We start from the raw sequence: 15,000 nt of genomic DNA, 5'->3' as shown, positions 1-15,000 counted from the left end.
AGTATCCTATAGCTGTGCAGTGTTTAGATGCTAGGGAGAGTATCCTATAGATGAACTGCAGTGTTTAGATGCAGATAGATGAACTGCAGTGTTCAGATGCTAGGGAGAGTATCCTATAGATGAACTGCAGTGTTCAGATGCTAGGGAGAGTATCCTATAGCTGAACTGCAGTGTTCAGATGCTAGGGAGAGTATCCTATAGCTGTGCAGTGTTCAGATGCTAGGGAGAGTATCCTATAGATGAACTGCAGTGTTCAGATGCTAGGGAGAGTATCCTATAGATGAACTGCAGTGTTCAGATGCTAGGGAGAGTATCCTATAGCTGTGCAGTGTTCAGATGCTAGGGAGAGTATCCTATAGATGAACTGCAGTGTTCAGATGCTAGGGAGAGTATCCTATAGCTGAGCTGCCAGAAGAAAGCAGATTGATATACTCGGGTCCTTCAACTCACTTTAACAATTAGGCCTTCCTGTTTCTCCAGTGCTTTGGACTTATTTGTGGTGTCCATGGTTGGAATGCTTTTAAGTTTGCCAGTTGCACTTGATGACAAGGCATTGCTCATTAATTTCTGCAGACTACATATTAATAAGTGTACACATGTAACAGCATGAACTTTTAATTTCCCACTTCATTAGCTCTCTGCGTTATTAATATTGGATGAACACACTATGACGAAAACCTGTTTTCAAGCACGACACGTCGGCCTCGACACCGAGCAGGAAAAATAAAATCCAGAATCACACTTTCGTTGGAAACTGGTTGAAGCCGATGTGTTTTTTCTTGCACAATGACTCCCTCTGTATTTTCTGTTGAGTTTCTGCTTTGTCCCAATTAGAAAAGCCATATATATATATATATATAGACTGTGTTGCGTTGCGTAATGTTGTCTTGGTGTTAAACTGCACAACTAGCAAAAAAACCACACAGTGGATAAAATGTGTACGCTTTTAACCGAGAGCAGAAAACCGGAGGATGATACTCCAGCTAAATCAGAGGGAAGTTTGACGGGAGTGTTGCTTTCCAAAGGGCTGGGAACGTGACGATCTCTAATCCTGGCTACATTTTTGTTTAAATACCGTGCTGGAGTGCTTGTCGGAGTTACAGGGAGTCTATTCACCAAGGACCAAGGACTGGAAAGGGCTCACTAGGGTCAGTGGAAGAGGGTGGGGGATGGGGGGGGGGGGTGATGGGTGGAGGGGGGATGGGTGGAGGGGGGTGATGGGTGGAGGGGGTGATGGGTGGAGGGGGGGTTGATGGGTGGAGGGGCGGATGGGTGGGTGGGGGGGGATGGGTGGAGGGGGGATGGGTGGAGGGGGGTGATGGGTGGAGGGGGGTGATGGGTGGAGGGGGTGATGGGTGGAGGGGGGGGGTGATGGGTGGAGGGGGGTGATGGGTGGAGGGGGGTGATGGGTGGAGGGGGGTGATGGGTGGAGGGGGTGATGGGTGGAGGGGGGTGGGGGGTGATGGGTGGAGGGGGGGTGATGGGTGGGGGGTGGGTGGGTGGAGGGGGTGATGGGTGGAGGGGGTGATGGGTGGAGGGGGTGATGGGTGGAGGGGGGGTGATGGGTGATGGGTTGTGGATATTAAAGCATATGAAGTACAATTCAGATTAGATGTGACAGAGGGCTGGATCCCAGGGCTGCAGTGGATAAGGCAGAAGTAGGACAGCTACAGGACCTTACGTGATTGGTTTGTTTATCATTACAGTACTCAGCTTAGGATACATGTTGTATATATTTTTAGGAGAATGACTATTATAATGATTTTATTTTGTTAATGTTTCAACCATATGCTACATGGCATTCGTAACCATGAACATTAATTTAGTGATATAAATACATAATAAATCATCATTACAATTGAATGGGATTTATTTGAATTACATCTACTTCCTTTAATTCAAATTGTTTTTCAAATTCTGCTTTCTGTGAGAATTTTTTCAAATTGGAATTAAAGAGCAATTTACAAATGAAATCCTAATTGACCCCAACCCTGTAAGTACTGGTATTCTGTACTATGGTATTCTGATGCAAAACAAATATATATGGGTGGAGAGTAACCACCCAAGAGACTCCTAACTTCCCTAATTGACCCCGACCCTGTAAGTACTGGTATTCTGTACTATGGTATTCTGATGCAAAACAAATATATATGGGTGGAGAGTAACCACCCAAGAGACTCCTAACTGACCCCAAACCTAACTTCCCTAATTGATATAAACCCTGTAAGTACTGGTATTCTGTACTATGGTATTCTGATGCAAAACAAATATATATGGGTGGAGAGTAACCACCCAAGAGACTCCTAACTTCCCTAATTGACCCCAAACCTGTATGTACTGGTATTCTGTACTATGGTATTCTGATGCAAAACAAATATATATGGGTGGAGAGTAACCCCCAAGAGACTCCTAACTTCCCTAATTGACCCCAAACCTGTATGTACTGGTATTCTGTACTATGGTGTTCTGATGCAAAACAAATATACGGGGGGAGAGTAACCACCCAAGAGACTCCTAACTTCCCTAATTGACCCCAAACCTGTATGTACTGGTATTCTGTACTATGGTGTTCTGATGCAAAACAAATATACTGGGGGAGAGTAACCACCCAAGAGACTCCTAACTTCCCTAATTGACCCCAAACCTGTATGTACTGGTATTCTGTACTATGGTGTTCTGATGCAAAACAAATATACGGGGGGAGAGTAACCACCCAAGAGACTCCTAACTTCCCTAATTGACCCCAAACCTGTATGTACTGGTATTCTGTACTATGGTATTCTGATGCAAAACAAATATATATGGGTGGAGAGTAACCCCCCAAGAGACTCCTAACTTCCCTAATTGACCCCAAACCTGTATGTACTGGTATTCTGTACTATGGTGTTCTGATGCAAAACAAATATACGGGGGGAGAGTAACCCCCCCAAGAGACTCCTAACTTCCGTTAATCATTAATGGTTTGATAAATAAATAAATAAATAAATAAACACATACATGCAGGCATAATGTACCCATCAATCCATCCATCCGTCCACGCAATCATCATCCATCCTCAAATATATCATCTATGTCCACTCGTACTCTCGTTTAACCCAGACTGGCGGTGCATGGTCGCCCATGGCTTTGGGTGGAGGTGGGCAGGCAGGCAGGTGAGAGAGATGCCAGTGGGCCAACAGGTCAGAACAGAACAGAGAGATGCCAGTGGGCCAACAGGTCAGAACAGAACAGAGAGATGCCAGTGGGCCAACAGGTCAGAACAGAACAGAGAAATGCCAGTGGGCCAACAGGTCAGAACAGAACAGAGAGATGCCAGTGGGCCAACAGGTCAGAACAGAACAGAGAGATGCCAGTGGGCCAACAGGTCAGAACAGAACAGAGAGATGCCAGTGGGCCAACAGGTCAGAACAGAACAGAGAGATGCCAGTGGGCCAACAGGTCAGAACAGAACAGAGAGAAGCCAGTGGGCCAACAGGTCAGAACAGAACAGAGAGAAGCCAGTAGGCCAACAAGTCAGAACAGAACAGAAGGACAGAATGACTATGGAGGGCACTGTAAAAGGAGGGGAGGACGGCTCACCTTGAAGTCCATTGCCATTTGCACTGGTGCAAGAAGGTGGTGGAGAAGCTTGGGGCCTTACAACAGGGGCAAAGGCGCTCTTTTGTTTCACTGCAGAGATGACATTGGCAGGTGAGAATGAGAAAATGCCGTGCGAACTGCTACAGTTAGTAGAGAGGCTGACCGAAGAGGCTGCCATGGTGGGGCTCGACGGCACTACTGCAATAAAGCAAACAGAAGCACCAATCAGAGAGGCGTTTCACCACGGCAAAGATCATTTAAAAAAATCAAGATGTTTTAGATTCATTTGGTTAAATGAATTGATAAGGCCCTTGCCTCTTTTCAAATCAAAACGTGTATAGATTTGGGAAAAAAATCAGGAGAAATCAAGATGATTGTGATAAAAATAAATAAAAAAAGATCAGAATTTGGATGGGATTGGACAAATAATTACATTTACGTAACTAAGTAACCAATTTGTAATAATAATAACAACAACAAAAAATTCAAAAATCATATTTGGAGTTTGTGGGATTGTGATATGAAATGTTCTGCCTCGGCCGCTCTGGATAATAGGTATCTGACAATAGACTCTTGACTTGGGGGAAAATCACTCACGAAAAATTTGCTTCTATAATTTTTGGGCATTTTCTTTTTGGGGGGCGTGCACCATGTCATCATTTTTTAAAAACTTTTCCATTTATTTTGTGTGTAAATTTGTAAGTCTGATTGATGATTTATTTTTCATTTTTTTTATTAAGTTGGGTCTTGGGTTTTCAGCCTCCAGAGTCACCCCTCCTTTTATCCAGTAGCACACATTCCAAAATAATACAAACACTAATTAAAACAAATTAAAGGGGGGGGGGGGGTTAGTCAAAAATCAAGAAAATCCAAAATTAAGAAAATCAAGAAAATCAAAAATCAAGAAAATCATGAATCAAGAAAATCAAAAATCAAGAAAATCAAAAATCAAGAAAATCAAAAATCAAGTAAAATGAAGAAAATGAAGAAAAATCTAAGCGTCTCAGACTCGTAGACACGGAGGAAGTCGAGGAGGTGCGTCGTTACCTTGATACTTACTGCCGTAGGGGGAGTTGGCAGAGGAGCCGTTGAGGAAGCCTGGTGAACTGGGTACTCCCAGATTGGACATGGGGTTTCCGTAGCCGTTCATGCTGTTGCTAACGGTGTTGTAGTTGGCCTGTTGTGGTGTGCTGCTGGGGACGTAGCCTCGAGGGGACACACTGCTGGTTTGACGGCTGTATCCTACTGTTGAGAGGGGGAGAAAAGGACTTAGGGAAGGTAGAACTACAACATTAGGCTATCTTATAGGTAAATAGTCTACTATATGTCCGAAGTGACGACCTATTCCTTATTTAGTGCCCTGCTTTTGATCAGGGACCACAGGGAGCACAGGGAGCATAGGTATCATAGAGACCATAGTGAACATAGGGTTCTGGTTTAAAGTAGTGCACTATGTAGGGCAGGGGTGTCAAACTCATTCCATGGAGGGCCTAGTGTCTGCAGGTTTTTAGTTGTTCCTTTCAAATAAGCCCGAGACAACCAGGTGAGGGGAGTTCCTTACTGAGACCTAGACAACCAGGTGAGGGGAGATCCTTACTGAGACCTAGACAACCAGGTGAGGGGGGTTCCTTACTGAGACCTAGACAACCAGGTGAGGGGAGATCCTTACTGAGACCTAGACAACCATGTGAGGGGAGATCCTTACTGAGACCTAGACAACCAGGTGAGGGGAGTTCCTTACTGAGACCTAGACAACCAGGTGAGGGGAGATCCTTACTGAGACCTAGACAACCATGTGAGGGGAGATCCTTACTGAGACCTAGACAACCATGTGAGGGGAGATCCTTACTGAGACCTAGACAACCATGTGAGGGGAGATCCTTACTGAGACCTAGACAACCATGTGAGGGGAGATCCTTACTGAGACCTAGACAACCATGTGAGGGGAGATCCTTACTGAGACCTAGACAACCATGTGAGGGGAGATCCTTACTGAGACCTAGACAACCAGGTGAGGGGAGTTCCTTACTGAGACCTAGACAACCAGGTGAGGGGAGTTCCATACTGAGACCTAGACAACCAGGTGAGGGGAGTTCCTTACTGAGACCTAGACAACCAGGTGAGGGGAGTTCCTTACTGAGACCTAGACAACCAGGTGAGGGGAGTTCCTTACTGAGACCTAGACAACCATGTGAGGGGAGATCCTTACTGAGACCTAGACAACCATGTGACAACCACTGAGACCTGTGGGAGATCCTTACTGAGACCTAGACAACCATGTGAGGGGAGATCTTACTGAGACCTAGACAACCATGTGAGGGGAGATCCTTAGACAACCATGTGAGGGGAGATCCTTACTGAGACCTAGACAACCATGAGGGAGTGAGGGGAGATTCTTACTGAGACCTAGACAACCATGTGAGGGGAGATCCTTACTGAGACCTAGACAACCATGTGAGACAACCAGGGAGATCCTTACTGAGACCTAGACAACCAGGTGAGGGGAGTTCCTTACTGAGACCTAGACAACCAGGTGAGGGAGAGACCTTCCTTACTGAGACCTAGACAACCAGGTGAGGGGAGTTCCTTACTGAGACCTAGACAACCAGGTGAGGGGAGTTCCTTACTGAGAGACAACCTGTGAGGGGAGACAGACCAGGTGAGGGGAGTTCCTTACTGAGACCTAGACAACCAGGTGAGGGGAGTTCCTTACTGAGACCTAGACAACCACTGAGACCTAGACAACCAGGTGGGAGTTCCTTACTGAGGGGAGACCTAGACAACCAGGTGAGGGGAGTTCCTTACTGAGACCTAGACAACCAGGTGAGGGGAGTTCCTTACTGAGACCTAGACAACCAGGTGAGGGGAGTTCCTTACTAAGCCCTAGACAACCAGGTGAGGGGAGTTCCTTACTAAGCCCTAGACAACCAGGTGAGGGGAGGGAGACAACCAGGTATCCTTTTAGACAACCTAAGCCCTAGACAACCAGGTGAGGGGAGTTCCTTACTAAGACCTAGACAACCAGGTGAGGGGAGTTATTTACTAAGCCCTAGACAACCAGGTGAGGGGGGAGATAGACAACCAGGTGAGGGAGTTATTTACTGAGACCTAGACAACCAGGTGAGGGGAGTGAGAGGGGAGATCCTTACTGAGACCTAGACAACCATGTGAGGGGAGATCCTTACTGAGACCTAGACAACCAGGTGAGGGGAGTTCCTTACTGAGACCTAGACAACCAGGTGAGGGGAGTTCCTTACTGAGACCTAGACAACCAGGTGAGGGGAGTTCCTTACTGAGACCTAGACAACCAGAGACCTGACAACCAGTGGGAGTTCCTTACTGAGACCTAGACAACCAGGTGAGGGGAGTTCCTTACTGAGACCTAGACAACATGTGAGGGGAACCACTGAGTGACAACCAGGGAGATCCTTACTGAGACCTAGACAACCAGGTGAGGGGAGATCCTTACTGAGACCTAGACAACCATGTGAGGGGAGTTCCTTACTGAGACCTAGACAACCAGGTGAGGGGAGTTCCTTACTGAGGACAACCAGTTCCTTACTGAGACTGAGGTGAGGGGACCTGAGACCTAGACAACCAGGTGAGGGGAGTTCCTTACTGAGACCTAGACAACCAGGTGAGGGGAGTTCCTTACTGAGACATAGACAACCAGGTGAGGGGAGTTCCTTACTGAGACCTAGACAACCATGTGAGGGGAGCTCCTTACTAAGACCTAGACAACCAGGTGAGGGGAGTTCCTTACTGAGACCTAGACAACCAGGTGAACCAGGTGGGGAGTTCCTTACTGAGACCTAGACAACCAGGTGGGGGAGTTCCTTACTGAGACCTAGACAACCAGGTGAGGGGAGCTCCTTACTAAGACCTAGACAACCAGGTGAGGGGAGTTCCTTATTAAGCCCTAGACAACCAGGTGAGGGGAGTTCCTTACTACGACCTAGACAACCAGGTGAGGGTAGTTTCTTACTGAGACCTAGACAACCAGGTGAGGGGAGATCCTTACTGAGACCTAGACAACCAGGTGAGGGGAGTTCCTTACTAAGCCCTAGACAACCAGGTGAGGGGAGTTCCTTACTAAGCCCTAGACAACCAGGTGAGGGGAGTTCCTTACTAAGCCCTAGACAACCAGGTGAGGGGAGTTCCTTACTGAGACCTAGACAACCAGGTGAGGGGAGTTCCTTACTAAGCCCTAGACAACCAGGTGAGGGGAGTTCCTTACTAAGCCCTAGACAACCAGGTGAGGGGAGTTCCTTACTAAGCCCTAGACAACCAGGTGAGGGGAGTTCCTTACTAAGCCCTAGACAACCAGGTGAGGGGAGTTATTTACTAAGCCCTAGACAACCAGGTGAGGGGAGTTCCTTACTAAGACCTAGACAACCAGGTGAGGGGAGTTATTTACTAAGCCCTAGACAACCAGGTGAGGGGAGTTCCTTACTAAGCCCTAGACAACCAGGTGAGGGGAGTTCCTTACTAAGCCCTAGACAACCAGGTGAGGGGAGTTCCTTACTGAGACCTAGACAACCAGGTGAGGGGAGTTCCTTACTAAGCCCTAGACAACCAGGTGAGGGGAGTTCCTTACTAATCAGTGATCTTAATTCAACTACGAAGGAGGAGGGAATGACCGCAGACACTCGACCCTGCGTGGAATGAGTTTGACTGGCGACGTAGGGAATAGAGTGCTATCACAGCCGGATGTGATACAGCCTGGAGTCGAACCAGGGACTGTAGTGACGCTTCTTGCATTGTGATGCAGTACCTTAGACCGCTGCTCCACTCATAGCTTTCTTTAGGTCTACCAGGAAGACCTGTGTACACTCCTAGCATCTAGCTAGCTATAGGTCTACCAGTGACCTTAGCAGTGGCAACACAGAGCAGATGTCAACACTGACCTTAGCAGTGGCAACACAGAGCAGATGTCAACACTGACCTTAGCAGTGGCAACACAGAACAGATATAAACCCTGATCTTAGCAGTGGCAACACAGAACATATATAGACACTGACCTTAGCAGTGGCAACACAGAGCAGATGTCAACACTGACCTTAGCAGTGGCAACACAGAGCAGAAGTAAACCCTGACCTTAGCAGTGGCAACACAGAACAGATATTATTAAGTATGATCATCCCAGGCGGCTGCTAAGTGAATAGTTGTGAGCGTTCGGTGGGTCGGTGGGTCATTCCCAGCCGAGCCAGGCAGGCAAACAGAACAGGGGAGTGAGTGACAGCATCAAGCCCCCAGGGATCAGTTATAAGATCCAGCAAGAGAAGATAGAGAAGCAGCAAGCAGAGAGTCAGAGCCGGCCAGGTAATATTAAAGGGTAAAGCTAGATTAGTTGTTGTCGGCAGCTTTAATATTAAAGGGTAAAGCTAGATTAGTTGTTGTCGGTAGCTTATCTTCACTCATGGAGCGCGTCCCAAATGGCACCCTATTCACTATATAGTGCACTACTTTACCAATGTAGTGCACTACTTTCCCTATATAGTGCACTACTTTACCAATGTAGTGCACTACTTTACCAATGGAGTGCACTACTTTCCCTATATAGTGCACTACTTTCCCTATATAGTGTACGACTTTCCCCTATGTAGTGCACTACTTTCCCCAATGTAGTGCACTACTTTCCCTATATAGTGCACGACTTTCCCCTATGTAGTGCACTACTTTCCCCAATGTAGTGCACTACTTTCCCTATATAGTGCACGACTTTCCCCTATGTAGTGCACTACTTTCCCCAATGTAGTGCACTACTTTCCCTATATAGTGCACGACTTTCCCCTATGTAGTGCACTACTTTCCCTATATAGTGCACGACTTTCCCCAATGTAGTGCACTACTTTCCCTATATAGTGCACGCCTTTCCCCTATGTAGTGCACTACTTTCCCCATATAGTGCACTCCTTTCCCCTATGTAGTGCACTATGAAGGGCATAGGCAGCCATTTGGGAGGTCCCCATGGCCACATACCCTGGTCATTACCCTGTGATGTTTCTGAGACGTTGACGGCGAGCTGGCTGATCCCCATTAGTTCCTGCCAAGGCAGCAGCTACCTTCCTAGTTCCTGATTAAGGAGTTCACCCCCATCATGCCGCCGTGCTGGGGCCGTGTTGCCCAGTGAGGGGATCTGGTTGTGGTTACGCGGGACGCTGTACAGGGCCTCGGCGATACTCTTCGGATCCCCGCTCGCTTCAGGATGATCTCCTGAAAGTAGAGGAGAGGACGCTACTCTTCCTGGGGTTTATTATGGTCACAAGGGATCCATATATATGACTTTAACATTTAAACATTTAGTCTCATTGTGACCTTGTGTATTTGAATGGTAATGGTAGTTGTGTTTATTATGGATCCCAGCAGCTACTCTTCCTGGGGTTTATTATGGATCCCAGCAGCTGCTCTTCCTGAGGTTTATTATGGATCCCAGCAGCTGCTCTTCCTGAGGTTTATTATGGATCCCAGCAGCTACTCTTCCTGGGGTTTATTATGGATCCCAGCAGCTACTCTTCCTGGGGTTTATTATGGATCCCCATTAGTTCCTGCCAAGGCAGCAGCTACTCTTCCTGGGGTTTATTATGGATCCCCATTAGTTCCTGCCAAGGCAGCAGCTACTCTTCCTGGGGTTTATTATGGATCCCCATTAGTTCCTACCAAGGCAGCAGCTACTCTTCCTGGGGTTTATTATGGATCCCCATTAGTTCCTACCAAGGCAGCAGCTACTCTTCCAAGGCAGCAGCTACTCTTCCTGGGGTTTATTATGGATCCCCATTAGCTCCTACCAAGGCAGCAGCTACTCTTCCTGGGGTTTGGGGTTTATGGATCCCCATTAGTTCCTGCCAAGGCAGCAGCTACTCTTCCTGGGGTTTATTATGGATCCCCATTAGATTCCTACCAAGGCAGCAGCTACTCTTCCTGGGGGGTTTATTACTCTTCCTGGATCCCCATTAGTTCCTACCAAGGCAGCAGCTACTCTTCCTGGGGTTTATTATGGATCCCCATTAGTTCCTACCAAGGCAGCAGCTACTCTTCCTGGGGTTTATTATGGATCCCCATTAGTTCCTGTCAAGGCAGCAGCTACTCTTCCTGGGGTTTATTATGGATCCCCCAATAGTTTCTGCCAAGGCAGCAGCTACTCTTCCTGGTGTCCAGCAAAATTAAGGCAGTTTATACAGTTTTTTTTTAAACATTACAATACATTCACAACACTTTAAGTGTGTGCCCTCAGGCGCCTACTCTTACTACCACATATCTACAACACAAAATCCATGTGTACGTGTGTGTATAGTGTGTATGTTGTCATGTGTGTGCGTGCGTGTGAGTGTGCGTATGTGTGTTGTGTGCGTGTGTGCGTGGCAGCAGTGTCTTCCTGGGGTTTATTGTGGATCCCCATTAGTTCCTACCAAGGCAGCAGCTGTCTTGTGGGGTTTATTGTGGATGTGTGTTGTGTGCAGTGTGTGTTGTGTGTGTGTGTGTGTGTGTGTGTGTGTGTGTGTGTGTGTGTCCTGTGTGTGTGTTGTGTGTGTGTGCATTGTGTGTGCGTGTGTGCGTGTGCGTGTGTGTGTGTGTGTGTGCGCGTGTGTGTGTGTGTGCGTGTTGCTTCACAGTCCCCGCTGTTCCATAAGGTGTTATTTTTGTATCTGTTTTTTAAATCTAATTTTACACTTTGCATCAGTTACTTGATATGTATTACTGTGGAATAGAGTTCCATGTAGTCATGGCTCTATGTAGTACTGTGGAATAGAGTACCGTGTAGTCATGGCTCTATGTAGTACTGTGGAATAGAGTACCGTGTAGTCATGGCTCTATGTAGTACTGTGGAATAGAGTACCGTGTAGTCATGGCTCTATGTAGTACTGTGGAATAGAGTACCGTGTAGTCATGGCTCTATGTAGCACTGTGGAATAGAGTACTGTGTAGTCATGGCTCTATGTAGTACTGTGGAATAGAGTTCCATGTAGTCATGGCTCTATGTAGTACTGTGGAATAGAGTTCCACTGTGAATAGAGTCCATGCTGTTCCATGGCTCTATGTAGCACTGTGGAATAGAGTACAGTGTAGTCATGGCTCTATGTAGTACTGTGGAATAGAGTTCCATGTAGTCATGGCTCTATGTAGTACTGTGGAATAGAGTTCCATGTAGTCATGGCTCTATGTAGTACTGTGGAATAGAGTACCGTGTAGTCATGGCTCTATGTAGTACTGTGGAATAGAGTACCGTGTAGTCATGGCTCTATGTAGTACTGTGGAATAGAGTACCGTGTAGTCATGGCTCTATGTAGTACTGTGGAATAGAGTTCCATGTAGTCATGGCTCTATGTAGTACTGTGGAATAGAGTACTGTGTAGTCATGGCTCTATGTAGTACTGTGGAATAGAGTACCGTGTAGTCATGGCTCTATGTACTACTGTGGAATAGAGTTCCATGTAGTCATGGCTCTATGTGGTACTGTGGAATAGAGTTCCATGTAGTCATGGCTCTATGTGGTACTGTGGAATAGAGTTCCATGTAGTCATGGCTCTATGTAGTACTGTGGAATAGAGTTCCATGTAGTCATGGCTCTATGTAGTACTGTGGAATAGAGTTCCGTGTAGTCATGGCTCTATGTAGTACTGTGGAATAGAGTTCCATGTAGTCATGGCTCTATGTAGTACTGTGGAATAGAGTTCCATGTAGTCATGAATCTATGTAGTACTGTGGAATAGAGTTCCATGTAGTCATGGCTCTATGTAGTACTGTGGAATAGAGTACTGTGTAGTCATGGCTCTATGTAGTACTGTGGAATAGAGTACCGTGTAGTCATGGCTCTATGTACTACTGTGGAATAGAGTTCCATGTAGTCATGGCTCTATGTGGTACTGTGGAATAGAGTTCCATGTAGTCATGGCTCTATGTAGTACTGTGGAATAGAGTTCCATGTAGTCATGGCTCTATGTAGTACTGTGGAATAGAGTTCCGTGTAGTCATGGCTCTATGTAGTACTGTGGAATAGAGTTCCATGTAGTCATGGCTCTATGTAGTACTGTGGAATAGAGTACTGTGTAGTCATGGCTCTATGTAGTACTGTGGAATAGAGTTCCATGTAGTCATGGCTCTATGTAGTACTGTGGAATAGAGTACTGTGTAGTCATGGCTCTATGTAGTACTGTGGAATAGAGTACCGTGTAGTCATGGCTCTATGTACTACTGTGGAATAGAGTTCCATGTAGTCATGGCTCTATGTGGTACTGTGGAATAGAGTTCCATGTAGTCATGGCTCTATGTAGTACTGTGGAATAGAGTTCCGTGTAGTCATGGCTCTATGTAGTACTGTGGAATAGAGTTCCATGTAGTCATGGCTCTATGTAGTACTGTGGAATAGAGTACTGTGTAGTCATGGCTCTATGTAGTACTGTGGAATAGAGTACCGTGTAGTCATGGCTCTATGTACTACTGTGAAATAGAGTTCCATGTAGTCATGGCTCTATGTGGTACTGTGGAATAGAGTTCTGTGTAGAGAGAGAGAGAGAGTGTGAAAAAAAGTACTACCTAGGTCAATTCGTCTGAATGCATCAGAGCCTGATAAAGCTGTGCTCCATACATTTATTTGGAGGGAATTTGCATTGGTTACAGAAAGCACCTTTTGGCCCTGGTTCAAGGTTATTCTCTCATTTGAATAGGTCTGTGTGTGTGTGTTTTGACTGATTACCTTCTCTATCTCAGATGTGTGCAGTAGCCAGGAATAAATACGTTGGGAGAAAGAAGGAGAAATAAATATTCAACCTCTCCGAAAGCAATGACACCACAGTACTACATACAGTACAATGGCCTGGAGCTGGCTTTGAAATAGAGAAGGAAAGTGGAGGGTTGCAGGGGGGGGGGCTGATTTAATTACCGCAAATGTACACAAAGAGAGAGAGACAGAGAGAGAGAGAGAGAGAGAGAGAGAGAGAGAGAGACAGAGAGAGACAGAGACAGAGAGAGAGACAGAGAGAGACCGAGAGTGAGAGAGAGAGACCGAGAGAGAGAGAGAGAGAGAGAGAGAGAGAGAGAGAGAGAGAGAGAGAGAGAGAGAGAGAGAGAGAGAGAGAGAGAGAGAGAGAGAGAGAGAGAGAGACAGAGAGAGAGACAGAGAGAGAGAGAGAGAGAGACAGAGAGAGACCGAGAGTGAAAGAGAGAGACTGAGAGAGAGACAGAGACACAGAGAGAGAGAGAGAGAGAGAGAAGTCTGCATGTGACAGACTGTGCAGAGCGCAGGATGCTGAGTTGTGTCTTTACCTGGTTGTTGTGGGGCATCCCATACAGAGCCTCCACAAGGTCAGCTGCTCTCTTCAGCAACACCTCCTACAGGAGAGAACACATGAGACCAGAGTCAGACACACAACACAGGAAGGAAAAGGAGAGACACACCAACGCAAAACGACGAGTCCATCTTTTTATCCAGGTCTTCCTTTGGAAAGAGGACATCTGACCTCAACTGGACTGTCCGGTTAGATAAAGGTTAAATATACTGAATAAAAAAATATAAACGTAACGTGCAAGAATTTCAAAGATTTTACTGAGTTACGGTTCATAGAAGGAAATCAGTCATTTCAAGTAAATGGTTCTCAGGATCTCATCACGTGTCTCTTTGTGTATTCAAATTGCCATCGATAAAAATGCTGTTGTGTTTGTTGTCCGTAGTTTATGCCTGCCCTCACCATAACCCCACCGCCACCATGGAGCTCTCTGTTCACAACGCTGACATTAGCATACCACTCGCCCACACACAGCCATACATGTGGTCCGCGGTTGGAGGCGGCTTATGGTAGAGAAACTAACCTATGAACATGCTAATTGCACGCTCCCTCAAAATTGTAGACTGTGGCATTGTGTTGTGTGACAAAACTGCACATTTTAGAGTCGCTTCTTATTGTCCAAAGCACAAGGTGCACCTGTGTGTAATGATCACGCTGTTTAATCAACTTCTTGATATGTCACACCTGTCAGGTGGATGGATTATCTTGACAAAGGAGAAACGGTCACTAACCGGGATGTAAAACAAATTTAGAGAGAACGAAGCTTTTGTCGAACGTATCGGGAACATTCCGGGGATATTTTATTACATCTCCTGAAACACGGGACCAACACTTCACAATGTTGTGTTTACATATGTATTCAATGTGGTTAAAAACATTTAAAAACATTTACATTTAAAAACTTTTTTTTTTTTGCTAATTCATTGTTTAAGGAAGTTGGCTAGTCTAGTAGGTACTGTATATAACCTACTACTGTACCAGTTCTGATAAGGATTCTAATAACCAACATAAAGGGCTTTTAATCTAACCCATTTTATTAGGCTCAGTTACACATCAGAGGGCTGCCAGACTGTTAAGTAGTTCCAATAGACTCCAACCTTAATACTAAATGAGTCAAATAAGTACTTGAGTTTTTTTA

At 46.1% G+C, this 15,000-nt stretch overlaps 1 pseudogene; it reads right to left on the bottom strand.

Moving 5' to 3' along the window:
- The window catches only part of LOC124028465, a 19,862-nt pseudogene extending 5,954 nt beyond the window's left edge, over nt 1-13,908 (bottom strand).
- Between the last annotated feature and the right edge of the window lie 1,092 nt (nt 13,909-15,000).

Source organism: Oncorhynchus gorbuscha, unplaced genomic scaffold (genome assembly GCF_021184085.1).
Source record: "Oncorhynchus gorbuscha isolate QuinsamMale2020 ecotype Even-year unplaced genomic scaffold, OgorEven_v1.0 Un_scaffold_4233, whole genome shotgun sequence".
Classification (NCBI taxonomy): Eukaryota; Metazoa; Chordata; class Actinopteri; order Salmoniformes; family Salmonidae; genus Oncorhynchus; species Oncorhynchus gorbuscha.
The sequence above is the reverse complement of the archived record's forward strand: the minus strand, read 5'-3'. Positions and strand labels throughout refer to the sequence as shown.